A 27,060-nucleotide genomic window follows, 5' to 3' on the forward strand; every position below is an offset into this window, starting at 1 on the left:
AACTCTATTTATGGAAGACTGACTACATGCCAGGCACTGTGTTGTTTTACCTGTAAAAAACATTTAATTCTCCTGATGACCCACTGAGGTAGATTCTCTCATTTTCCTATTTTATAGATGAGGAATCTTAAACACAGATAAGTTCAAGGTCATATAACCTCACATGTGTCAAAGCAGGCGTTTGAACACAGGTAATCAAACTCTAATATCTGCGTTTAGCTATTGACATACTCCAGTTACCTAAGCCTGTTAGGCCTCAGGTCATTCACTTAAAAATGACATGTTGGGCCGGACAATGTCTTGACTGCTTTCGGGCTTTAAAATATTCTGATTCTGATAAAAAAATTATACCCATACTTAATATTCTTAAGGTTAGTCTGTGTTTCTGAGTAGTCTGTCTCAGAGAACTGAAATCTAAAGGCAAATATCTGAAATCTGGTCTTAGATCCCAGCTCTACCTTTTGTTCAGTCAAACTGGACCATATTATCCACTGTTCCCCCAAGAAGGCCCTTCCTTGATCTCCATTTATTGAATTCTACCCATCCTTCAAAAGCTAGCTGAAATGCCAAGTTAGAATGCAGGTCTATTAGGCTGTTGGGGGTTGAGATTTGGGAGAAATGTTTGAGCTAGTGGAAGGAAAAGACGTAGGGTAGGAAAAAGAAAGGTGGAAGGAGCCACTCACAGATGCGGAAAGCTAAGAGCAGTGATGTTGGTGACCTGCACCAGCAAAGCCTTCCCTCTGATGGGCAATAGTGAAGCCACCACAGTGGTGGTGCCCAGGTAGTAGGTGAGGCGAAGATGAAGGAGATACCGTAGGTGAAATATCTAGGCACAGTGTCTGGAGGGGACTGTACAATAGTTCCGAATTCCATGGCTTACCATAGGAATCTGCTCCTCTCCTTCATGCTGAAGAAGGCTGCCATCCTGCCCAAGAAGGAGTAGGACAAACAGAGGTAAGGGAGAAGAGACAAGTTAGGAGGAAGTATATTGGAACACGAAGAGAAAAATGAGAGCTAGAGAATAAGACAGAAAAGGAGATATAAGGGAATTATGGTAGAGAAGAGGACAGAAGGAGAAATGGAAGCAAAAGGGCAGAAAGGGAACAGAGGGAGGAAGGTAGTTCTGGGGCTTGGAAAGAAAGTTTGTTCTGCTCCTGCAGAATCCCGTGCGGAGGAAGAGTCCCAGAGGTAAGTAGGTGCCTCGCCCAAGCCCTGAATGCCAGTGGCTTGCCACTATGCTCTCTGATCCACCTCCTTTCCCTACTCTGACCTGTTCCGTAGGGGCTCTGACCCCTGCTCTCAGTCGTCTTGTCCTGGCTTCTGCTTTCTACACTGGGTGGCCCTGGAGGGTGGGAGGAAGAAACCAGAGGATTTCTTGGCTTTCGGAGGCACCTCCAGCAGTAGTTGCAACTTCCTTCATGGCTCCAGCTCTCACTGGGCAAGACCTTCATGGTTTTGGCAGCCTCTTCCCTTTGTCCCTCGGGCCCTAGGAGAGGAGATGCATCCAGCAGTTGCTAATCTCAGAATTGCCTCACCTTCCCCTGGCTGCACTTCCAGTTCTTTCAACACCTTTGTACCTAATTCGCTGCATTAAATCATCACTATTGAATTGCCTGGGAAAGAAAACTTTCACTTGGATTTACCCTCAGAGTTCAAAGGCAGTGTTCCCAGTAGGACTGGAAGCAGAGAATCTAAAGAGAGAAAGAAATCCAGCCATCCCAAGAGTCGAGAAGGGTCTGGGTCTACTTCCCCAGTACTTGATTGGAGAGTGACAAATCCATACTAGCTGTCAGAGTTGAGGGACTCTTAGCTTAGGAACTATCTGTAAAAGAACGGGTTCACGGCCATTCATGTCTATTCCTCCATGATTTACCGTACTCACTTTAATCACCTTGAGCCTGAGTTTAAGGAACATCTCAGTTTTATTCCCCCAAGGGTTATCAAGTGCCCATTATGTGTATAGATGGCACATAGCTAGGTGTGGTGGGGAAGAACACAGAGACACAGGGGAAATGGAGGGCATTCTCAGTCTTTGGAAGTGTTTGCTTTTTGCAAGATGAGGTTTGCAGAGTACCAGGAGACCCTTTGATAGAGACTCTCTTGAGTTTTTCTAGTACCAACAGAGCTGCAGACACTCAGTAACAATTTTGTTCTTACAGCGTTCATCTCTCCCATCCCCAGGGCCCTGTTAAAACCAGGCTCTTGTTCTTAAGGAATCCACAGACTAATGGGGGCACAGAGTAAGCACATGACTGACCCTCAAGCCAGACTGATGCCAACTACTAGGGGTGGATTCTGCACGGGGTTCGGGGAGACTGCACAGAGATGGTAGGAGATGCTAGACAAGCTGAGCTTACGAGGGTTTGACAAGCTGAGGGACCTACAGGGTTTTCTGGGATTTTTGGCAGAGAACACAGCAGGATCAAAATCAGTCTGGAAAGAACAGAGGCATCTAAAGTGTTGTCCATAGGCAAGGGTTTGGGGGGTGAGGGTTGGGCCGTGGAGAGGAGGAGACTGACTGGTGGAGGCCCAGCTGTGGAAGACTCTGAGACTAAGGAATTGGGGTTTGAGGCCATGGGGAGTCATCTGGGATCTTAGGCATCATGTGGCAAGGTCACTTCTGGGATGGCAACTTTGAATGCTGCGTGAGGACAGAATACAAGCAGCGAACCTGGAGGCCGGGAAGAAACAGCTCTGATGGATAGCTTATAGAGGAAGGTTCGGCGTGACCATCGCTGAAGGGGTACATTTGAGCTGCTGCTTTCCATCCATCCAAGGGCAAGCTTCCTCCGTCTGTTGGGGGGGGTGGGGGGGTGGGGAGGGAAATGCCCCTTCTATGGCTGAATGATACGAAGTCTCCAGCCTCAGAAGTTTCGAATTTCTCCTTGCCAAGGTCGGGCCACTACAGGTGGGCGATCGCGAGCCTTGGGCGAACGAGTGGCTCCACGCCCGCCCCCAGTGGCCGCCGCGGCTGGTCCCCTCCAGGCCCGGGCACCGCCGCGGGCCGTGCCGGGCAGGGCGCTCCGGGAGCTGCGCGGAGGCTGCTCGAGGAGGCCTGGCGGGCGGCGGCGAGAGGCTGTGCCCCAGTTTGTGTCCAATCAGGGAGTGCGGGCTGTGCCCCGAGCCGGGCAGCAATGCGTAAACAAACCCACGGCAACTCCTCCGCCCCCTCGGCGCGCTCGCCCCGCGCCCGCCGCCGCCGCCGCCGCCGCCGCCACCGCCGGCTCCGCTCTCCTCGCGCCCGCCCGCCGGGCCGGCACCCCCCCGCCCGCGCCGCTCGCACCCCCGCTGCCCCGCCCCGCCCCCGCCGGCGCGGGCTCCCTCACCTACCGCCCCACGCGCGCGCGCTCGCGCACCACGCGCCCCGCGCGGCCCGCCCGGATCGTGGCCTCCCGAGAGCAAGGTAAGGGCGATGCGCGGGGACCCGGGCGGCTTCCCCGCCCGGCGCGGCCCGGGGAAGTTTGTGGCGTCGCCGCTTTCCGCTGGGCCGGGGGGCGGAGGGGGGGCGGCGGAGCGGGGAGGCCCCGGCGCCGGGCGAGACTGGCGGGCGGGAGGGGGCCGCCCGGCGCCCGGGGGTCACAAGTTGCCCAAGCTGACATTGGCGCGGGCTGGCGGGCTGCGCGGCGGGGCGGGCGTCGCGCGGAGAGGGGCTGGAGGCGCGGCGGGGCCGGGCGCGGTGCGGGCGAGGGGAGGGCCCCGAGGAACTTTCTCCTCCCCAGAGGGGCTCCTTCCAGCCCCGGCCGCGGCCCCGCCTCGGGAGCAGCCGGCTCCCGGGCTGGAGGGAGACCATGAAATGTGTTTGAAGAAGCTGACGCAGTTTGTGACGCTCGCGGCTTCCTGACGGGGACCGGCAGGAGCAGCGCCTTCTGCGAGGAGGGACGAGGCGGGGCGGCGCTCGGGCCCTTCCCCCCGCCCCGGAGCCGCGCGCCCGGGTGCCTAGTTCGGGGGCCGCGGGCTTTGGGCGCGAGCATCCAGCCCGGGCCGGGAGACGGGCCCCGGCAGCGCGCGTCGCTTCCGTTTTGATTAGCTCGGGTTATTATATAAGATGTCACAGAGAGGGAAGGGGCGAGCGGGAGGCGCGTCGGCGAGGGCGCGTCGGCCTTCGTCGAGGGGCGGGGAGGGGCGGGAGGCAGGGCCGGGCGGGGACCCACCTGTGCGCCCTCCGCGCCCCCTGCGGGCGCCGGCGGTGCGCGTGCCGGGGGACCGGGGACCCGGGGGCCGGGCGAGAGGCCCGGGGGTGGGGGAGGGCGGGCGGACGTGTCCGCCGCTCCCCTCCCGGCCCCGGGAGCACTTGGGCAGCGGCCGGTACGTGCTGTTTCCTCTCCGCCGCCTGGCCTGGGTGTACACGGTTCTGGCTCCAGGCATTTGTACTTTGAAACATTTGTTTAATATTAAGGAAGCTGCGTGTGCGGCGGTCATAGTACGCCCGGAACGTGTGGCCGTGAGCTCCAGGGCGGTGAATGAATCATCGCCCGCGGACCGGGCGCCGATGATTCATGCGGGGTACACACGCGCGCGTACTCGCCGTGTGCCTCTGACCCAGGGACAGCCGCCCTTCTGCAGCGATGACGCCTGGAGGGGCGGGGGAGAGTTCATGCAAAAGAGCGGCGGCTTGCTTTTCCCCCTTCCACAATTTTGGGGAACTTGGGGGTATCAGGTACCCCAGATTTCCCGAAGCTTGTTTCCCATTCTTGGAAGGGTTGCAGGATTCCACCTGGCTACATTAATGAGTCGGTGGAGGAGCGCTGATTCGCTGCGAGGCTGGGTCCTGTCTCATTCAGAATTTGGTTGGTGTCTAGTGAGGTATTGGGTTCTGAAGGAGTCCTTCTAGTAATTGCCTGTGGTTAAGTACCGCTAAAGTAATTAGCAAAAACTTTAAAAGTTAGTGAATCTTAAAAGAAAAACAAGTGGCTCCTAAGTAGGAGTCTTAAAGATTTAGGCTTTGGGGTGTGTGTGTGTGTGTGTCTGAGTGAGTGTTTCAAGCCAAATCCAAAAAGGAACTTAGTTTGCCATTAATACAGAACTTTTAACCACTGCGACCACCCTTAAAGGCTAACTTGACTCATTCCCACCTCACTCCACAGTTGTAGGATTAAGAGAAAAGTTTTCTTGTCATTCAGGATTCAGGTCAAATGGCATCTACTCAGCCAAGGCCCTCTTGATTGCCTTAAATAGCTTTTCATCCTTACCCCAGGAAGCACACCCACCCAGTCCTATTTTATTTTCTCCATGGCACTTAATCACTATCTGAAATGATTTTTATTTTGTCTTTAAGTCCTATCTCTTTGTACTAGAATGTAAGCTCTGCTGTGGCAGGGATTTTGGCCTGTTTTGCTCACTGCCGTAACTCTAGCACCTAGAACAGTACCAGGCGTATATTAGGCACTCAGTGTTGACTCCTGAATGAATAAATTCTTTTTCCTGATTTCTTGGTAGGGCTATCTTTGACAGTTGAAAGGCAGTGCCTTTTGTGAGCAAGGCACTAAGATGGTACAGTTTTTTTCTTCCACTTTTCTTTTGATTGATTCATTTCCTCTTCTGTGCTGTTTAACAGCACAAGCTGGGTTTGAGCATCACATCCTAAGATGCTGAGTGTGAGGAAAAATAAGGCATATAGAGCCTCGTCAAAAGAAAGTGTATTACCGTAGAAGACTGTGGGTGATTAAAAATATTACCTGTGCTAATTGAAAGAGAAGTACAGGATATTGAAATGGAATCAACAAAGTCAAGTTTTCACTCATGTTTGAAATACTACTAGTTCTCTATTCCTCCCTCCCCACGCTTTCACCAACCTCAACTTTAGCTGCAGCTTGGGAAGGTCCCTAGTAAGTAGCCCTTAATATGAAGTATTAATGTAACTAAGTGAATGCAAGAGGCCCTACCTCTGCTTTATTGTTCTTGTTAATGTCAGTAACTCCATGGAAGAGTGGATAGAAGGAGTTACTTAAAATTATAATTTAAACATCTTAAAGGTATTGTAAAGAATTAAAGCTACAATCAGTCAATGATATAATGGAAGAAGATTTCAAATGTAGTGCTGAATGCTACCTCCCTAGAGGTAAACTTTAATATACTTTTTATTATTATGAATAATAAACTTTGGAAAGATATTGGTCAGCTTTGCTCTTATAGCAATATTTTGAGAACTCAGTACTTCTGAAGTTAAAGAAGAGTGCTCTTTCCTTGACAGTAGTTGTGATCGCTTTCAAAAGCATAATCTGATTTCAAGAGTAAGCTCAGCAATAGTGGAAATTTTAAAGCTAACAGGGACCTTGAAACTACTTAGCACAATTTGTTCCTTTGTACCAGTCCCTTTGCTGAGGAAACTGAGACGCAGTGAGATGGCTCGCCAAGGCTGCAGACAGAGCAGGGGTTAGGACTGAGAGTCTTGACATCTTGTTGCAAGTCCCTAAATTAGCCAGAGCTCCCATAAGTGGGGGAGACATGGTTCCTACCATTAGCCCATTGACTGCCTCCTGCTTGTGAACTCTCAGAGTAAAACTATGTCTTAGTCAACTTTGTGAATGTGGTTGAGCAAATGTGTTAAGTTGAGGAATATACTTAAGAATTGAAAAAACAGGAAAACATACCTATTTTCCAGATTGAAGAAGTTTTCTAACAAGAGTCAGAATGTTGGCAGTAATTAACCTTAGAACATTTATAGTGATGAAGCTACTATTTAGTTTTCATGCCTCCAGTTTCAAACAAAATGGCTCACAACTTACAAGTATGTGTGCTTGCTTAGTTGGCATAATTATTCACTGGAGAAATAGTAGGAGACAGGAGTCAAGACAGCTGGTAGGTCTTGCCTCTGCCACAGTGTCCAATTAGAAAAGCCTAGACTTGACAGCCAAATAGAATTGGGGCTGAGCTCAGCTCTACCCCTAACCATCAGGGCTCTCTGTAGCAAGTTACTTAGCTTTTTTCGAGCATTCTCTCATCTCTAAGGTGGAGGTAGTAGCATCTCCCTTTAAGGATTGTCGTGGGGCTGGGATAACATTTACCAAGTGTCTGGTGTACACTAGGCCCATAATAAATGGTAATGGCTACAATTATGACTTCTGATTTATGTGACCCTGAGAACAGCTTCATCTCTCAAAGCTTTGGTTTTCTCACCTGGAGCATTGGTGGTTGGGATAGGACAAGGGATTTGGGGAGAGAGAGGGCATTGGGGAAGAATTAAATGATCTCTAAGATCTGGTCTATCTCTATACATCTCTGTAGTTTAAGGAATCAATAAAGAATGCACAATTCTCCTGCAATGTTAGTCTAAGTAAAATGATTCACATATCCTTGATCTAACATTCATATAGCCTTGAACTAACAGCAGAAATGGTTCATTTCTGGACCTTCCTAACAACTGGCATAATTAACTTTGATGATATTAAGTACATCTTCATTCTTTTATATGACGTATGATGGATACCAGTTAACTTGAATATCTCAGCCTCTCATTCAGCTTACTATATATATAAAGCAGTATAAGGAGTCTACAGGTTAATCAGACATTGGCACCCTTTCTTTAAGAGGCTTGAGAGTCATGTAAGGAGCATAAGGCAGGTAACCAAAGGCTGTATTACATGGAAGAACTGTGAAAGAGGCACAAAGAAATTGCTTTGTGATTTCAGAGAAGCTTAATTAAGACTTAATTAAGGCATCTTGAGCAACGCCTTAAACAATCAGTAGGACTTCAGCTGGCAGAGATGTGGGAACTAGCCTATACTAAGACTTGAATGAAAGTCTTTTGAGCATATATATGTATGAGCATATCCAGGAGTGGAAAGGAGTGTGGTTAAGCTGGGGGGGCAGGATAGTGGGGCAGAAGGCTGCATGGCAAGGTTAGGACTGTACTGTGATGATCTTGAATGCTGGGCTAAGGAGCCTATTTATTAGGCGGTAGATCACCATCAAAGGTATTTTAAGGTGTGTGTATGGGGGGGGGGGGGTGACGTGATTAGAGCTATGCTTTAAGAAGATTAATCTGAGTCAGAAGAGCCATGGGTAGTCCCGGTTAGGAAGCTATTAAGATACACTCCAGAAGAGAAGCTACAGAGAATACAAATTAGGGTGGGAGCAGGTGGGTTGGGGGTGACACCACAGAAGTAAACGGGACAGGAATTGTTGACTAATTAGATGAGGGAGTTGAGGGAGAAGTCAAAGATGGAAGCTGAGTGACTTTGGACAGCAATGGCAGGAATTGAAATAGTCAAGAAGAACCACTAGTTAAGACACTTGCTAGTAGTGTACAGTCAGTGTTTGTCTCATTAATGGAAGTGATGATAAGTTTGGATTTGGATATGTTCACATTTGTGTGCCTATGGACCATCCAGATGGATGGGAGCCATTGCAAATAGAGGAAATTTGGGGCATCCTTACAAAGGGATTAAGTGGTGAGAAAGGTTCACAGTGTGGGTGAAAAGAATAAATGACTAGGGCAGAGCCTTGGAAAAACCAATATTTGTGGGCTTGGAGGGATACAGAAAGAGGCTGTCAGGATGCTGAGAAGAAAGAAGCAGGAGAAGAAGGAAAAGGCCGGGTAAGGAAAGGTGAGAGAGGAGGATTGGTGGAGGCTGATAGGGTGGAGGGGCAGACATCAGAGACTGGGAAGAGATCAGTAGACTCGTCAGGGAGACCATTGTCAGCAGCCTTTGAGGATGGGGTCAGTTGGGCAGTGGAGACAAGTCAGAGACAAGTCAGCCGGGTGCCTGAGTGGTGCCTGATGGGAAGAAAATGGAGTGAGTGTAAACCATGATCACACTGTGAAAATCTGAGAGGCCAGTGGCTAGAAACAAGAGCATAAGAAAGGCCTGGGAGTACTGTGGCCATCCTTGGAGAGGAAGAGCCTGAAGATAAGGAGAGGGGTGGGAAGGCGGCTCCTGCATCAGGCCCTCCACAAGTAGGAGGGGTAGCAACAAGAGAGAGTGGCCATATGTCCGGGGGGCCTAGGCCAGCCTTGGTTCACACCTGTTACCCCAGTTTACTTATGGGCTAATGTTTGGACAAATATTACCAATATCTGGAAAAATAATGCCTACTTTTATTCTAAAAGAGGACACTTTTTGAATAATAAATCATTCGATCATCCAGGTCATGGCACAGGTAGTTATTCATGGAAAAACAGATGTGACATGGAGGCAAAAAGTCACAGATTTAGAAAGAGAAGTTGGGAGCTGGGAAGGAGGGTGGCTGCATGTGAAACAGATCCATTCCCTTCTGTTGGGAAGCAAGAGCAATAATGGAGGAGGCCAGTTGATTGGCTGAAAGCAAGTTGGGGGTGAGGAGTAAAGTTGGGGAAGGGGAAGAGTTTGGAGTAGCTTTGTGTCTGAGTGCCACAGGGATCCAGAGATGGCCAGGCCAGTGTGGTAGAAGGCATTCCCCCCTGTCTTCCTGACTCTCTCCAGCAATGCTCAGAGAGGTGGATGTGGAGGTGGTGTGAAGATTACTGGCACTGCCAGTTCCCGGTGGGCCCTTGGCGGAGCAGGGAGGCAAGTGAGACGGCGCTGCTGGCCTGGGAGAGTAGGCAACAGAGAGCAGAGTTGAATGTGTAGCAGCTGGTTCAGCAGGGACAACGGAAAGGGAGAAATAGGAGAGGATGTGCAGGGGCTGGTGGCAAAGGGCGTGGGGAAGTTTTAGAGTAGCTTATCATTATGGAGAGGTCAGTTATGAGTGATGATGTAAACTCAGAATGTCACTGAGCTTGAGAATGGTGAGGTGTCACAGCCGTGAGGCAGAGGGCAGTGATCTTCAGGAATGATGAGGCTAAGCTATACATTATTTTATATATATGTGTGTGTATATATATATGTACACTTGATATATATATATCAAAGTCTTTTTTTAAATTATGGAATACATTTATTAAAGCCTTTCTGCACTTTAGAGTTGGAAAGTATCTTAAAAAAATAGGGAAGTTATTCCTTCATTTAGAAGATGGGGAAGCTAAAGTCTTTTAAAGACTTTCTAGAAAGATTGTGACTTGCCCCGTATCACAGATATGTGTGACAGAGCTGGCTCTGGAAGGGGCCAGGATCTCTGAATCTCAGTTTAATATTTTCCTCTAGAGCAGAAGAAATAATTAAAGTATCCACAGAACAAAATCTTAGAAAGCTTCCACTTGGCTTGCCTACTTACTGCTGTTAGAACACCGGTGTTTGTGGGCACAGAAACCCATTGAGGAGAGCTGTGGGATCAGGTCCATGTCCTCTGTCTTCCAAACCAAAGGCAGGTGATGGCGTCTTTAAGGAGGACCCATGAAAAACAGCTGCTCTTCCCCGTGAATTAAAAAACAGGTAAGCGTCAATAAATAGACAAAATAATTATCTTCATTATTGATGAAGCCTAGATTGGAGGACATAGCTTGGTGTGAAGTTCACAATGTCCTTGTGCACCCCAACCCTCGTGGAGACTTTGGAACAACATGCAGGATGGAAGGTTTGAGGCCAAAGAGCAGAAATACCCAGGTCTCTGCCTTTCGCTGCCCAGCTAGAGAAAAAGAGAAAGATGCCAAATCTCTTACACTTAATGCCTTTCACAGAAAAACTCCATCCATTGGAGAACTGAGAAACAGTTGTCACACGCTAACCAAATAAATTGTTCCACCCCTATAGGGAAGAATATGGTGTAGGGCAAGAAGACAGGAGTGGACAGGGAATATCCCTCCTTTGGAAACCTTGTGAATGGGAAAGAGGTGTTGTTCCCTTTGAACATAAGGTTATTGACCACTCATAGGTTCTTTGTTTGCATTTGAGTAACTTCTGAGGCAGCAGGTAACATTTTTACACTAACTAGAGGTAAGTGAAATGACTAGGAGCGGTCCTTCATTAATCAGTTTCACAGCCATACCTAGTGGATGTCTGCTTCCTCCCTGGGGATCTCAGGAAATTCACAGATGTCAAAGCAGAGACCATCAGCTTTAATATCCTGTTTTTGAATTCAAAACTTTGGAAAAGTGGAAAGTTCTTTCTCCTCATAAAATGTTTAAGGAGCCCTTAATTGGACATATAGCACTTGAGATTAGTGCGGATCCCATCCCAATTAGTAACCTTACTAATTAACTATTAAATTCCTCAGTTTCCTCATCTGAAGATGACTGTCGAAATTCAGTGAGACTCGGTTTAGGCACTTAAGGTAAAATCATGATGACTTTTTTCCCTTTATCCATGTCAATGTGTCTAATAACTTTAGACAAGTAAGATTATGGCACTGTGTTTCATAACAAATGAAATTTCCAACTTTTTATCCACTTCTTTTTTAACTGTTAAAAAAGTAATTTTTATTATAAAATATAACATATATATAACTTCTGAAATGCAAAATGTATAGTTCAATGAATTATTAAAAAGGGAATATCCATGTAACTACCAACCAGCTCGAGAAGTAAAACAATGTAATTTTTTCTCCCCATAGGAATCTTTTTCATTAGATGCTTGATTTTCCTTTTTTTTAAAAAAAGGTTTTTTTTTTTTTAAAGATTTTATTTATATATTTGACAGAGAGAGAGACAGCTAGAGAGGGAACACAAGCAGGGGGAGTGGGAGAGGGAGAAGCAGGCTTCCTGCCGAGCGGGAGCCCTATGCGGGGCTCGATCCCAGGACCCTGGAATCATGACCTGAGCCGAAGGCAGGCGCTTAACGACTGAGTCACCCAGGTGCCCCTAAAAAAAGATTTTATTTATTTGAGAGCGAGAATGAGAGCACATGAGAGGGGGGAGGGTCAGAGGGAGAAGCAGACTCCCTGCTGAGCAGGGAGCCTGATGCGGGACTCGATCCTGGGACTCCAGGATCATGACCTGAGCCGAAGGCAGTTGCCCAACCAACTGAGCCATCCAGGCACCCTAGATGCTTGATTTTCTTTTCAGAGAAGTCATGAGTAGTAAAGGAGGCAATTATAAGTACTCACAGGTTCAAAATATGTGTTCCTTTTGAGTGGAATTAGATAAAAGTAGTATGAGTATTTTACTCTGTAGTTATTTTTTATTTCTGTAACTATGAATTTAGTGTTTAGAACAAGTCCCGGGTTTTCAGCCTTAAAGATCAAAATCTTCAGGTTAAGAATCTTCGGATTTGTGTCCTTTGGATGGGAGTGAAAAAATTATGATCGTTTGGATGTGAGAAAAGTCTTTATGCTTAATTATTTTTTAAACTTTCTGATCATCCCTCCTTTGCGTGTCTTTAGAAACAAAACAGCTAAGATTCCAGAATTGATGATGACTGTTCAGTAATCAAAGGTCTTCTTGGAAAACACCTGACCATTATTGAGGCAAATACCTTTCAGTTCAGGCCACTACCTTAGGCTAGATTTGAAGTGGCAAGGAGTCGTCAATGATAATAGTTTTATTGCATGAAACACCTGCATTTTCTTTGTTTAATCATAATCTAGTATTCTGAATTCTACTGTCTTTTAAGGCTAAATTAAAGAGTCAATAAATAAAAAGTCTTTTGTGGTATCCAGAAAGGGTTCTCTTGGATAAGGTTTTTTTTTTTATGATTAAAACAAGGAAATGATGATAAACATTAAAATAATTGGAAAAGTATCCTAGCTGATCTGGTGTATCACTGAAAACAGAAAAGCTATGAGTGTGTTAAAAAATGATAAAGGGACGCCTGGGTGACTCAGTCGGTTAAGTGTCTGCCTTCGGCTCAGGTCATGATCCCAGGGTCCTGGGATCGAGTCCCGCATCGGGCTCCCTGCTCCGCGGGGAGCCTGCTTCTGCCTCTGCCTCTGTCTCTCTCTCTGTCTCTCATGAATAAATAAATAAAATCTTTAAAAAAAAAAAAGATAAAGAAAGACTCATCTTTTGGGGTAGTTTCTGTGGGTGTAAGATTTGGTTGTGGGGACCTCAGGTTAGAATTTGGTGGGCTGAACATGCGTTTACTGTCAGTCGCAGCCGAAACCCCCCTGTAATGATGGTGTGGATGTGAGAAGAGGCAACAGCAGATGGGAGACACCAACACATTTTCGGGGGACGGAAAGCAAACACACTTGTGCCAGTGGACTTTGTATAGTGGGGAAAGTTGGTACTTGAGTGCCGTGAAAGGAAGTTGGGAGTAGATCCTGGGAAGAAACAGCCAGTTTATCTCCCAGAATCCCAGAAATGCTCTGGATGAGAGGCTCTGGAGCAGGGCTGAAAATAAGGAGTGATTCCAAGTCTGTGAAGGGGACCAGCCCTCAGTTCACTTTCCCCATCCCATACAGAAAGATGAAGCCCTTGCTGGACACTGGACATTTTTCTCTGGAGAAGTTGAAGTAAATTAGCGGTTCTGGATTTAGAGCTACCAGGCCAAAAAAAAAAAAAAAAAAAGAGGGTAAAGGTGAAATGCTCAGTGAAAACAGAGGAATTTAATGAAACTCTAAATACTAAAACTCTGAAATACTAAACAGTGAGACCCTGTGCTCTTTTTCCTCCGCCCAGTTCTAGGAGAGTGAGGTAATTACCAACCCAGGCAGGGTATTGAAGGACTCTTCTCTGCCTATGAAGAGCAGCCCTAGAGAAAAGACCTACAGATACTGACATTGGGGGCCCACACTGAAAAAACTGACTTACTACCCATTCTTCCTAAAGTGAACCCATCAGGCAACAACCCTCTTCCCTCAACTCCATGAGTATACAGCTTGCAGTCAGCTTTTTAGCACCTTACTCTTGAATACAAATAGACCATGAACACTCTTTCTAGTATGATGGAATATAAGACTAATATGATGGAATGTCTGCTAGACTGATCCTCTAATTGTGTTTCTTCTATCTTTTTGCTTTTATTTCTGCTTTCTCTTCTGCTTCTTCCAGTAATTTTTTTTTTGGCCATCTTATTTTTAAATTTCTAATATTTATTTCTTATTTGTATAGGCTCATTTTTATGAATTATAGGTGGGTTTAGGAATATGAAATTTAATATCAAAAGAGATAGCTAGAAGTTTTAAAAGTAGTTTGCCTTTAGGAAGTGGGTTTGGGGGTGACAATGAGGTAAGACAGGCTGCTGCTATATTTTCATTTTAAGCATGGTAGTATTATATGAATTTTAAAGTAATCTGTATGAGTTAGGTTGACAAATAAAATTTGTAAAAAGAAAAAGTAAGGCAGTGCTAGTAAGTAGATTGGGGAATGATTTACATGTATCCACAACTTTAAAAATATATATTAAAAGTTAAGAAGTGATGTTTTGATGTTAGAATCATTCCTCACAACTGGGATTCCAGCCCTCCATCTGTCTCAGAATCACTTGAGGGAGATTTTTGAATATTCAAATGACTGCCTCTGTCCCAAGATTCTTACTTATTTGGCTTTGGGTGGGCCCCTGGGAATCAGTAATTTTTAAAAGAACCCCATCGGGGTGCCTGGGTGACTCAGTCATTACGTGTCTGCCTTCAGCTCAGGTCATGGTCCCAGGGTCCTGGGATCGCCCACATGGGACTGCCTTCTCGGCGGGAAGCCTGCTTCTCCCTCTCCCACTCCCCCTGCTTGTGTTCCCTCTCTCGCTGTGTCTCTCTCTGTCAAATAAATAAATAAAATCTTAAAAAAAAAAAAAAAAAGAACCCCATCAACTTCTGATGTATGGCTAGGGCTAACTCCTAACACCTTTGCTGCTTCTTAAATGTTTCTTGTATTCTTCCTATTCTCTCTCTCTTCCTCTCTGTGTCTGTCTCTGTCTCTCTGCTTTTCTGTCTTTCTGCTTCTGCTGCAAATCAGATCTTTGCTCTCTGTCAGTTTGGAACTGATACAGTCTATTTTAGGTCAGAAGAGTAGGAGGAAAGAAAGGGAGACATGGAAGAGGTCATTTGGATGACCATGAATAATGAGAGTGGCTACACAGGGAGCCAATATTTGTTTCCTTTTGTTTTGTGGAAACTACTTAAATTGATGACCTTATCTTGAATTTCCTTGGAGTAATTTTGGAGCTCAACTTCAAGTAAATTTGAACTTAATAACATTTTGTTATTTCTTTACCTTCAGTGTTACATCTTGGGGCTAAATCAGTTGCACCCTGAGGTTACCCTCAAGTTCTTTTACCTTCCTTGGGTCTTACCCCTGTCTCTCCCAGCTGTGGTCTACCAGATGTTCACCAATATCGGGGTTTCCATTTTGCACCTGGGATCACCAGCAATTTTCATGGCTTTCTAGTTTTCTGTGAGGGAATTCTTAGAAGGGTGGCTAGCAAGCAAGAGGTGAAGGAATGTAAAAATTATATAATTTCCCAAGGGTGGAGATCTTGTTGCTTTGGGCCTTTGACTACAGAGAATTTGTACATCTAAAAGAAGAAGTGTTTGTTGCATGGAGGAGAGAAACATTTTAGACTCGGGGGATAAACTTTAAAAAAAATCTGACAAAAAAAAATCTGACAAACTTTAGGTTTATAAAAATATCAGTAATTACAGAGAGTTAAGGTTTCCTTTGAACCTTTTCCCAGTCCTATTCCCTGCCTTCCTAGATCCAGCCACTTGTGAATGGGGTGTGTCAGTGACTTATTTGTTGTCATTTCACATCAAGACAATGCCCTGCTCCATATAGTGGTAGGACTTACCTCTCACATTCTGTCCAGTGTAGGGAGCTGTTTTGGCTGGTGTCCAAGGGATTTCTGCACACTTAGTACATTTATACAGCTAGGCCGAAGTATGATCTTTAAGATGAGGATTGGCTCGTCTCATCAGTAAGTCTTATTTAGAGCTTGCCTACATGATGCAAGACTCTTCTAGGCCAGGGCTTCTCACAGTTTAATGTGCCCACAAATCATTGTGGATGGCATTACACTGCAGATTCCAATTCAGTCGCTCTCAAGTGGGACCTGAGATTCTGCATTTCTAATAAGCTCACAGGGGATGCCGCTGGTCTGCAGACCACACTTAAAGAAGCAAGGTTCTGGCTAGTGGTTCTCAGCCCTCATTGCTCATTAGAATCATCTGGGTGTTTCTTGGACCTATCCTTAGTGATTCTAATTTAACTGGTCTAGGGTGGGGCCCTGACATGATACATACATGTGTCCGTGTGTGTGTGTATGTTTTAACCCCCCAAGTGACACTAGTGTGCGAATAGGGTTGAGAACCACTGTTAGAAGTTCTGCCCACTTTTGCTGTGACTCATAGGTAAAGATCTTCATGGGTGGACTTTGTAGCAATCTGGGAAGCACCTTATATAGCCTTTCTGATGTAGATACATTTGCTTTATGGATATGGTCCATGGAGAAGAGATTCCTCATGGATGGCTATGTTCCTAAAGATGAGGTGGACATGGCTATCAGTGGGGAACCTATCTAAGAAGTAAAAAAGTGGCCTTCTCATTAAAATTCAGCTGATACCAGAATGAGAGTTGAAGTGATGAACAAATACAAAGTTGATGTCTCTTCATTCAGGGGATCCTTCTATTTTCTACATCCTTTCAGTAAGAGATTATGGGAAAAGTGTGTTATAAACTTTGATGCTTTATGTTTTCTCCAAGAAGTCTATAAACTTGCTTCTTACTATTTCTGTGTATATGTTTGTCTATAAATATATGTACTTGTGAAGTTTCTGCATAACCAGAATTCTTGTATATATTTATATTTTTCCTTTTTGCCAGTTATTTAGAAAAATTTAGAGTATTTTCTATGCATTTACTTTTGGGTCTTAACTTGTCCTAAAAAATTCAGTGACAGCATTCTGATGAAGGGACTATTATTCTCAGGAGCTTCCAGTGCTGATGGCAGACAGATGATTCAATTTGCTCAAAAATCATAGGCCTTAGCCCAGCTCAAATGTTAATTGTTTTATTATTACTACAAGGATGATCCTAGAAGCAAATAATGCAATTTTATGTATATTAAAATTATGTGATTACAATTTCTTGGAAACGATGAACTTTAAAATCAGTGGATTGAAGTTAAATATAATTGTGCTGCTAAGACATTAGAATTCTCTCCTCCACCTCCGTACCATTCAATCATAAATTGATTTTATTTCCTTAACATTATCTTATGTACTTCATGACTACTGACATCGGTCAGATTCTCATTACTTCTCATTCACCTTAATTTTCTCCCTGGACCTCGCTCCTTCCAGTCTTGCCCTTTCCAGTTCTTCTGCCAGAGTCCTCTCTTGAAGAGGTAAATCTATGGTTCTCCCTTGTCTGAGGAGAAAATCCAAGTCTCCATAGTGCCATGTAGAGCCCCAGCCTGGCCCTCCCCTTTCTCTGCCCTCATTGCCTGCCTGTCACCTCTCTAGATGGCAGTGTATTCAACCCTGAGCGGAGCTTGAGGATGGGGGAGTAGATACTGGAGGCATGAATGCGTGGTTTAGGAGAAGGGGACAGGAGGTGGCACGAGGGCCATTGGGTGTGACTGCTGGCAGGGGAGGACGGAGGTAGAGTGAGACCAGTTAGCATATGGCTGCAGGCATTCTGCCAGGTGCCTTCCTGAGCTGTTCCACTTCTTGTCTCGACCTTTGTACGTGCTGGGTCCTCCATCAAAAACACTTCTTTTATCTTTTTTGCCCAGAAAAATCTTTCTCCTCCTTTGAGAAACCCCAATTGATAATTTTCTCCTTTTTGCAGATATTCTCCCTTCATTCCCATGGTATCTGACTGTCTCCCTCCATTCTGCCCCCATTGTTCCATTAACCAGCCACTGTTCCTGCACTCACCACACCACCTGTTCATACCTGGGTCTACTAGATTGTGAACTCAGCAAGGGCAAGAACTGGGTCTTTTGATATTCCACTTCACTATTATATGCGTAGTAGACGCATATAATAAATGCTGGATACATTAACACAAGCTTTCTCTGTAAGGTGTTGAGAACCTGCCCCTACTGGATTGGGGGTCACTTTAAAAATGGAATTCCACTTAGCAGTATATGACATGAATAATTTTATTGCTTTAATTTTTAATTGATCTACCCCTACCAAATATCTGTCCAAATGTTCACATATATGTACATGTGTGTATACATACATATCTGCATAAAAATGGAGGGAAGTTAGAGACCAAAGACTGTGAATAAATATTAAATAAGATTTCATAGAGGCCTGCACAATACACATGGCTGATCTGTTCTTGTTCAGATGGGCTCCCTTGGCTAGTAGGGAACAGGTTAAAACCCTAAGAAACATGTGAGTCAGTATTGAACACATTAGTATTTTCAAGTTATGATGAAGTTATGAGTATAAAAGTGTAGTTTTGAAAAGGTTTTTTCAAATCATGTAGAAACATGGAGATTTTAACTGCCAAAACAATTTTATATAGTTTGCAAATGAATAAAACCACAGAGAGATTAAGGGGTACCTTCTTCACATTTTCCTTATGAGTGTGTGTAGGGGGGGCGGAGTTGAGTTCTGTTGCGATGTGGCATTAAAGGGCTGTGTTGTCAGATGATCTTCCTCACCTCTCTAAGCTTCGGCTTCTCCACGGATAAAATATGAGATTTGGTCTAAATTATTACCAAGGTCATTTTGAATCATCTATGATTCTGTAAAGTTACGAAACATGGCCTGTAACCATGGTGAGGAAAGTTGATTGGTGATTCCAAAAATAGACTTATTTTCTCCTTCTGCATAACATTGATGCTCTCCCATTGAAAAGTCACTCTGCACATTGCCGTAATAAACCGGTTTCTTGATTTTTTTTCTTAATGCCGAGTGTTCAAAAGTGAATGAGAGATGTCTAAAGAAATACTAAAGAAGCTCTTGTCTCTTGTTTTAAATATAGATCTGAATTATTGTGCTCTTTTGCATTCCTGTTGTAGGTATTCAGGAAGCAGAAGGTAGTGATTTGGTAAATTAGAAACTATTTCGCATCAGTTCCTGCTGTCTTTTGTGTTTGTGTGAGAACCCCATTCAAAATATGTCTTATTTATTCTTCCCTTAAAATATACTTTCCTTCGTTTTTACTTGTTCTGCTGGCAACAAGTCCATATCTGTAAATACTTAACAGGTTTTCTCAAGATCCTTAGATAACAGTTATTTTTCTCTATTTACATATAGATAATCTCATCAAACATCATTACATTTTCTCCCTGAAGCCCTTTGATTTCTTGATGTGTTGCCTGATAAGCCTGTCCTCAGTGCAGGGATGACCAAGGGGCCCTCCTGGAATCACTCTGAGGTTGCAAGGTCTATGGCCATGCCATGCCCCTCGGGGACTGTCCCCAGGCTGCACCACTCCCCCTGAACTGAGATATCTTGACCTAGTTGGGCCAAATACAATGCTGATAGGCAGAATCTCCTGGTCTGTGCTGGATCCAGCCCTTTGAAGCAGAGAATCAGCTCATTGAATGAACATTTTAAATGCCTAGAGAGATAATAGGAATTGAATTTTCACTCTGTTCTGTAATAATATATATCCAAAGTATCATATCACTGATCAGCTGTGTGAGATCAGATAAGTCACTTACCATCTCTGAGCCTCAGTTTCCTCCTCTGTAAAGTCTGGGTTTGATTTCTAAAATGCCTTTGGCTACAAAATTCTTTTTTTTTCATTATAGCTTTGTCATCTCTCTAGCCCTAGACTGACTGATGGCAATCCGTAGCCTTAAACCCCAGCAAGTCTTAGTCCTTTCCATGGTGCTTCCTCAAACCAATAATGTTCATTTTTCTACTCACAGGCATTTGTAGAGATTTTCAAAAGGCATCTATGATGATTTTAGTCCATTTATTTTTTTGTACATTTGAGACCAGATGACCTCAACAACTCAGTTGTTTTGCTTGTGTACCTGGATAATGGCATAAAAATAAAGCATGCTTCTTTTTGTAGAAATAACCAGCATTTTTTTTTTCCAGCAAGCATTGCTGTGAGAACTGAGCTGGTTAGTGAGAACTGAGCTGGTTAGTGAGAACCAAGCTGGTTAGATATTGTTGACTTCAGCTATGAGGCAACATTAAGAGAGCAGTTATTTGGTATTTACCCATATTCCTCATCATCAGTCAAGAATCTTTGTTCTAATTAGTGTTTAAAACCACTGAAACTAAAAACAATCTGTGGAAGTGGGGTTTGAGAATGTTTTAGGATAGGATAAGTTTATTTATTTATTAAAAAAATAGTCACTGAGTGCCTACCAGGTAGTCTTTGGATTATCAGTGAACCAAACAAAGATCCTTGACCTAATGGAGTTTATTTTCTAGCAAAGGAAGACAGACAATAATCAAAAAGCATAATAAATATTTGTTATATATATATATATATATATTTTTTTTTATAAAGTGATAAGCTATGGAAAAGCAAAAAAGTTGAGCAGGAAAAGGGGAATGAAAAGTGCGTGGGGAGTGGAGAGCTGGGTTGTAGTATAAATACCATGGTCGGAAAAGGAGGTGTGGAGGGCAGAATGGCTCCCAAAGATGTCATGCCCTAATTCCTAGAATCTGTAGATGGGTTAAGTTGCGTGGCAAAAAGGACTTTTGACCTTTAATTAAAGTTACAGACCTTAAAATATGGAGATCATCCTGGGCTATCCTGGCTAAACCAACCTAATCAGAGAGCCTTTGAAAACAGAGTAATGGTTAGAATCAGAGAGATGTGGCGGAGGTTGAAATCTGAGAGAGACTCAACCCAGAGTGCGGGAGGGTAGAGGCATGGAAAGCATGGGAAGGAAGGAGGGAGCCTCCGGGAGCAAAGAGCAGCTTCCAACTCATAGTCAGTGAGGAAACAAGACCTCAGTACGACAGCTGCAAGAAACTGAATCTGGCCAATAACCTGGATAAGCCTGGAAGCAGATTTATCCTCAGAGCCTTCATAAAGTAGTGCCGCCCTGCTAACACCTTGATTTCGGCCTTGTGAGACTCTGGGCAGTGGACCCAGCTGAGCCATGCTCTACCAGAACTTTTGACCTAGAGAACTATGAGATAATAAATGGGTGTTGTTTTAAGCCACCGAATCTATAGTAATTGCTCGTGGCAGGAATAGAAAACTAATGCAGAGGGCAAGGAAGTTACCCAGGCTGATAATTGAGAAAAGAATCTTCCAGGCAGAACAATGAGAGCCAAGTTCTAACATGAGGTCTGCTTGGGGTGGTAGAGACGGAGCAAGTGGCGAGTGTGGCTGGAATGAAGAGAGCGAGGGGATGAGTAGTGGGAGATGAGGTCAGTAAGGCAACTGCTGTGCAGGGCGGAGACCATAAAGGGCTTTGGCTATAATTCCAAGTGAGTCGGGGAGTCATTGCACCATTTTGATCAGAAAAGTGATATGATTTGACTTAACTATTAAGATCATGCTGGCTGCTCTGACAACAGACTGTAGGGAAGAAGCCAGGAGACCAGTTAGGAAGCAATAATGGAAGTCCTGACACAAGAGAGTGGTGGCTTAGCCACTGGTAGTGGAGATGATGAGAAATGGTCAGATTCTAGATCTGTTTTGAAGATAAAGTCTATTTCTTTGTGACTTAGATGTGAGGTATGAGAGAGTAATCAAAGATGATTCTGTAATCTGGGGCCTGAATGATAGGAAAGATGAAGGCACCACCAACTGAGATGTGGAAAGCTGTGGGTGGAGGAGATCTTGGGTGGAGGGAAGAATTAGAGTTCAGTTTGAACATACCAAGGATAGGTTGTCTTTTAGACATCCTGTTGAAGATGCATAGTTTGGTAGCAGAATAATGACATCCAAAGATGTCCAAATCCTGACCCCCAGAACTTATGAACATGTCACCTTAGGTAGCAAGAGGAACTTTCCAAGTGTGATTAAGTTAAAGATCTTGAGATGGAGAGACTTTTCTGGATTATCTGGGTAGGACCAACCTAATCACATGAGTCCTTAAAAGTGGAAAACCTTTTCTGTGGTGGTAGGAGGGAGATGTGATTCTGGAAGAATGGCCAGAGAGATGCAATGTTGCTGGTTTTGAAGATGGAACAAGGAGGCTACTGGCCAAGGAATATATAGGTGGCCTCTAGAAGCTGGAGGTGAGAAAGAAATGAATTTTCCCGTAGAGCCTCAGGAAAAACAAAAACACAGCCCTGCCAGCATCTTGATTTTAGCCTAGTCAGACCCATACCTGCCCTATAGAACTATGAGATAATAAATTTGTGTTGTCTTAAGTCACTAAATTCATGGTACTTAGTTACAGCAGCCATAGAAAACTAACACAGGGCAAGCAGTTGGATATGAGTCTGGAGGTGTTGAAAGCATAGGGATAGTACTTAACACTGTGGGACTAAATGAGACTGACCAGTAGGATGAAGAGAGACAGAGAACAGAAGAGGACAAAGCCCCGAACAGCTGGCACTCAACACCAAGAGGTCAGGGAGGAAAAAGGCAGTAGCAAAACACACTGAGAATGACCAACCAAGGAGGCAAGGGGCAAACGAAGAGAAGGGCAGTGTCCTGGAAAGCAAGCGAAGAAAGCGTATCAAGGAGGAGGGAGTGGTTGCTTATGACAAATGTTGCTGGTGGGTTAGTGAGATGAAGAGTGTGGCAATGCTCACGAGAAGCTTAGCTGCCAAGGAGGGGAGCCGATAAGGATGGTCTGAGGGCACGGTGTGGGCGCCTGCTTTAATAGGAGAATGGTGAGTTCTTTACGGTGTCCAGAGAGAAGGCAGAGAGTGCAGGGTGGGTAAATGCAGCAGGACTGTGTGGGGCTTCTCTTCTGATGCGTCCATTTTCTCAGAAGAATAGAAAGCAGATGAGAATGGGGGTGGGGAGGGTGGTTTGGGTGACTTAACAGACCAGGGACATGGAGCAGGATCACCTGGCAGCATTAAAAGCTCATTAGAAGTTTATGGTCATGAATTTAAAGGAGTAAATAAATGCCACCCCACACATTTGAGAAAAAAATGCCTCCTAGTAACTAGTTACCTCTTCCCTCCAAAGGAAAAAAAGGCCAAATATTAAGGAAAATTTCAAGTGGAATTATATAAGGAAAGCCCAGTATTTCTTTATTTTCCTATCATTTCTAGCCCTACCTAGATTCCTAGAAGGCAGCTGGCCTTATAGGGTTATTAATATTCCTAAATCATTGAATATGTCATATTTTACTAAGTCAAATTTAAATGCTATCCTAGCCTGGGTTCCTCTGAATATCAGAATGTGGACACATTTATGGACAGTTCATTTATTTTGAGGAGTAATCCCAAAGAACAGGATTTGGGCCTGGGAAGAGTTAACAGGGAAAGAAGGAAACCTAATTTAAGGTTCATGCAGCAACTTGATCACCACTGTGGGCAGCTGGGATGTGATCTCACAGGGGACTGGCTGTCCAAGAATGTGCCTTGGAACTGTCCAATGGAGAGACAGAATGAGGGAGGGGTAATTCATTTTCATGCATTTGCTCCTGTCCCCTGCTGGTCAGGTGTTGCCCACAGGGTGTGAAGCCCATCACAGGACCATGCATGTGTCAGAATGCTCAGCAGGTTCCTACAGATGAGATGAGGGTGCAGCTACAGTTCCCTGAGGGTGACTTGACAACAGTATCCCCAGGACCACATGGAAGGAGCTAAGTCTATACTCATTGGATGTTTGGTTTTCATCACTCACCTTCTTGTCCACTTTTTTCCATGCTGTGTGGCTCATCTTGCCCAGTGAAGTCACCTCCTAGATTAGGAGCTGCTGAGGTTTGGGATTCACTGGTGGACAAGATGCATTCCCTGCCTTCCAAGTCTGACAGTCTGTTGAGGAGCTTCCAGGTTCTTTTTATCCAAGTTCTTTTATCCTGTGTGTGAGGAGCCCCACCTGAATCCTTTCTAAACAGAAAAATCACATGATATGGTTTCTGTATTAGAAGTGGACAAGGGAGTTGATAGGCAGTATTCTGGTTATCTAATGCTGAGTGACAAGCCACCCCAAAACTTAATGATTTAAAACAACAACAATCGTCTATAACTCTCACGGTTTCTTTGTGTCGGGAACATAGAATCTGGTTAGCTGTGTGGCCTCTCTTAATTCCAGTTGGCATCAGGAGGGAAGGCTGAAGGACTGGGGCCTGGGATCATCTTAAGGTTTGCTCACTTATGTGGTGCCTGGTCTGGGATACCTGGGCTCCTTGAACATGCTCTTCATTCTGTGAGACCTCTCCATGTGGTCTCCCCAGCAGAGGCATCAGGGAGCCAGATTTGTTACTGGCCACTGGGGGCTCTCAAGGTGCGTGTCCCCAAAGAGAAAGAACCAGAGGAAAGCTGTATCCCCTTTTATGACCTAGTCTTGTAAGTCCCATAGGCTCACGTCTGCCTAGTCACAGGCCTGCCTAGAGTCAAGAAGAAGGATCATAGACCCACCTCCCGCTGGAGGAGCACCACACTGTGAATAGGGCATTGGGATGGGACATATGTGTTGGTGTCGCATCTTAGGAAATACAGTCTCATGGGCAGTATTATCATCACCATGGCTCTGGCATTTACTGAGAGCTTACTGAGGTCTAGGCATTTGCTAAGTGCTGGAGGTATTCTATTATTTACCTCCTGACGTAAGGTAGCCCCTTTTGTGCAATGAAACAGTGAGACCCAGTGAGGTTAAATGACTGGTATAAGCTCACAAGGAATTCCTGAATTTAGTGATAAAAGGGCAAATAGTTGTAAGGAGTATGTAGGAGCCTTACTTCCAGAGGGGAAACTTGAACCATGGATCCCTTGACGGACTCCTTCTTCAGCAGTTCCTGGGCTGTTTTCCACCACCCCCATTCCCTCCTCCTTCTTACCCCCAGGATCAGCCTATTTTCGATTAGTTCATTAAATTTCACTGATGTTTTCCTACACCTTTTTTGTGCATGCAGATCATTTTAGTTATGTTTTGAGTCTGTGGATTGATCCAGAAACATAAGTATTATGAAAAGGCACACAAACCGATTTAAAAAAAAAAAACAACTTTCTGGGTCATAAATTATTGGTATATTGAAAACTTCTATATATAAAAAAGGACACATTTTCTTAAACCAGTGAATCTCAAACATTCTTGCATCCTGACAGGTTGGGAACTGGTATAGCTTGGAAATACTCCCCTTCCTCCCCCCCTTCTTCCCTCCTGCCTTGAGAACGGCCAGCCTGTAGCACCCAGAAAGCCAGTAGCTCTGAAATCCTGCTCATTTTAAACCTCGTCATTGAACATTTCATAAACACTACTGCTCACTAGGTATTTAATGAGTGAATTCCATAAATGTAAAACCTCCCAAACCTCTGATGCTTCTGTCATCTTCTCCTGCATCTAGGCATCCAGCTTTTAGAAATTAGAAACGTATTTGGTTTCAGAGCCTTGCCTAGGTGCCTAAAAGAGCTAATAAATGTTATTTTGGCCTTATAGGACTGATTTAAACACATACCTTCCAAGGAAGCAGAAACATTATTCTTTTTGTCTAGGTTCATATTGCCATTTAGAAAACAGTTCTTCAGAGGCACCCGGGTGGCTTAGTCAGTTAAGTGTCTGACTCTTGATTTTGGCTCAGGTCATGATCTCAAGGTCGTGGGATTGAGCGCCGAGTTGGGCTCCACACTCAGCAGGGAATCTGCTTGAGGTTCTCTCTCTCCCTCTCCCTCTGCCCCTCCTCATGCTTGCATTCTCTTCCTCTCTCTCTCAAATAAATAAATAAAGCTTAAAAAAAAAAAAAAAAGAGGGCACCTGGGTGGCTCAGTTGGTTAAGCGGCTGCCTTCGGCTCAGGTCATGATCCTGGAGTCCTGGGATCGAGTCCTGCATCGGGCTCCCTGCTCGGCAGGGAGTCTGCTTCTCCCTCTGACCCTCCTCCCTCTCATGCTCTCTGTCTCTCATTCTCTCTGTCTCAAATAAATAAATAAAATCTTTAAAAAAAAAAAAAAAGAAAGAAAGGAAAGCATTCTTCAGGTTCTTCTCAAGATGATCTATTCATTCAATAAATTTTGATTATTAAGTGCCAGACACTGGGTGTGGCCATGGGTGGGCAACTCTACAGTAGTGAATCAAAGGGACAAAATTTGTCTGCCCTTATGGAGCTCACATTCTAGTGGGTTAAGACAGCCAATAAATATATAACACATATAATTTGTCAGACAGTGAGAAATGCTGTCGAGAAAAATCAATCCAGAGAAGGGAATAGAAGTGTCAGAGCATATCACTGTACCTAGGTATGTTTCCATGGTTCCCATCTTCCCCAAGTAGAAGGCCTTACCATGGCCCAGAAAGCCCTGTGTGAGCTGGTATCTATTCTCCCTGACCTCAGCACCTTCTCAGTTCTCAGTCACTCTGGCCTCCTTACTGCTCCTTGGGCATCAGCATCATTCCTGTTGGTGGCCCTTCCATGTCTCTATTCATCACCGCTCTTCCTTCAAATAACCATAAAACTAACTCCTCATCTCTTTTTGGTCTTTACGCAGATGTCACCTTATTGGCAATGTCTCTCCTTGTTTTAAATCTTAGTCACCTCCTTACCTACCCCTTGCACTCCTTACTCTCCAGGAGGTCACAGCCCAGCAGAGGTGGTGACGGGACATGCCCAGTTGGGCACCGGCATAGGCAGAACAACATCACAGGCTTCCTCTCCAGAGGCAGGTCCGCCTGTGGTTGGAAAGCCCTCTAACTTTCAGTGTTGTTGGGAGAATTCTCAGTGAAGGCCCTGCCTAGGGTCAGCACTGTGGGGACTCTCCCTGGCTTCTTCAGTAGCAGTGATCCAACCCTGAGCCTAATTAGTGGAAATTCCCAAGATGGTATTTGCTTTTGTCATACCGTGGCATAGTATCTCCTATGGACTAGATGTAGTCTCGTGAAATAGAGGGCCCTCTTTGAGATGGATTCTTTCTCCCCCATGATTTTTGACTGGGTGTGTTTGGTGTGTTTAGTCTGCTTCTCGTCCTTGGCAAGGCCATTCTTGTTTTGCTTCTCTCTCTCATTACCCACTGTGGCTGCCTCATCTGAGGCCTCAGCTTCCAGTTTCACTGACTATGCTGACCTTTTATATATTTCTTGTTTCTGTTCAGAAACCGAAACTGCATCTCATACATGGCTGGCTTATATCTGCCTCATTCCCATTTTATTTAAAAAAAAAAAAAAAAAAAAAAGCTTTTTTACCCCTTGTCTCTACCTATTCCTTACAGCATTAACAAGAACATCCCTGCTTCCACAGGCCAAGTTCAAGAGTCTGTGACTTGTGGCATAAACACCATTTAAAATGTGATTGTCACGGGTTGGGTTTCCTGGGAAGCCAACTCTGAGGTGTAGT

General features: G+C 44.8%; 1 protein-coding gene across 2 annotated transcripts in view; it reads left to right on the top strand.

Annotated features, from left to right (window-relative positions):
* The first annotated feature begins 3,330 nt into the window (after window positions 1–3,330).
* Window positions 3,331–27,060, top strand: part of PCGF5 (polycomb group ring finger 5) — a 117,222-nt gene continuing 93,492 nt past the window's right edge. Inside the window, exon 1 of one of the 2 annotated variants that reach the window (XM_035024915.1) lies at window positions 3,331–3,403. The gene's annotated coding sequence lies outside the window, so the exon portion shown is untranslated. Of the gene's footprint in view, window positions 3,404–10,890; window positions 11,128–27,060 lie in introns of those variants that run through there. The other variant, XM_035024931.1, reaches the window with a different exon arrangement.

This window comes from Mirounga leonina, unplaced genomic scaffold (genome assembly GCF_011800145.1).
Source record: "Mirounga leonina isolate KUSES-001 unplaced genomic scaffold, KU_Mleo_1.0 Mir_114, whole genome shotgun sequence".
Lineage (NCBI taxonomy): Eukaryota > Metazoa > Chordata > Mammalia > Carnivora > Phocidae > Mirounga > Mirounga leonina.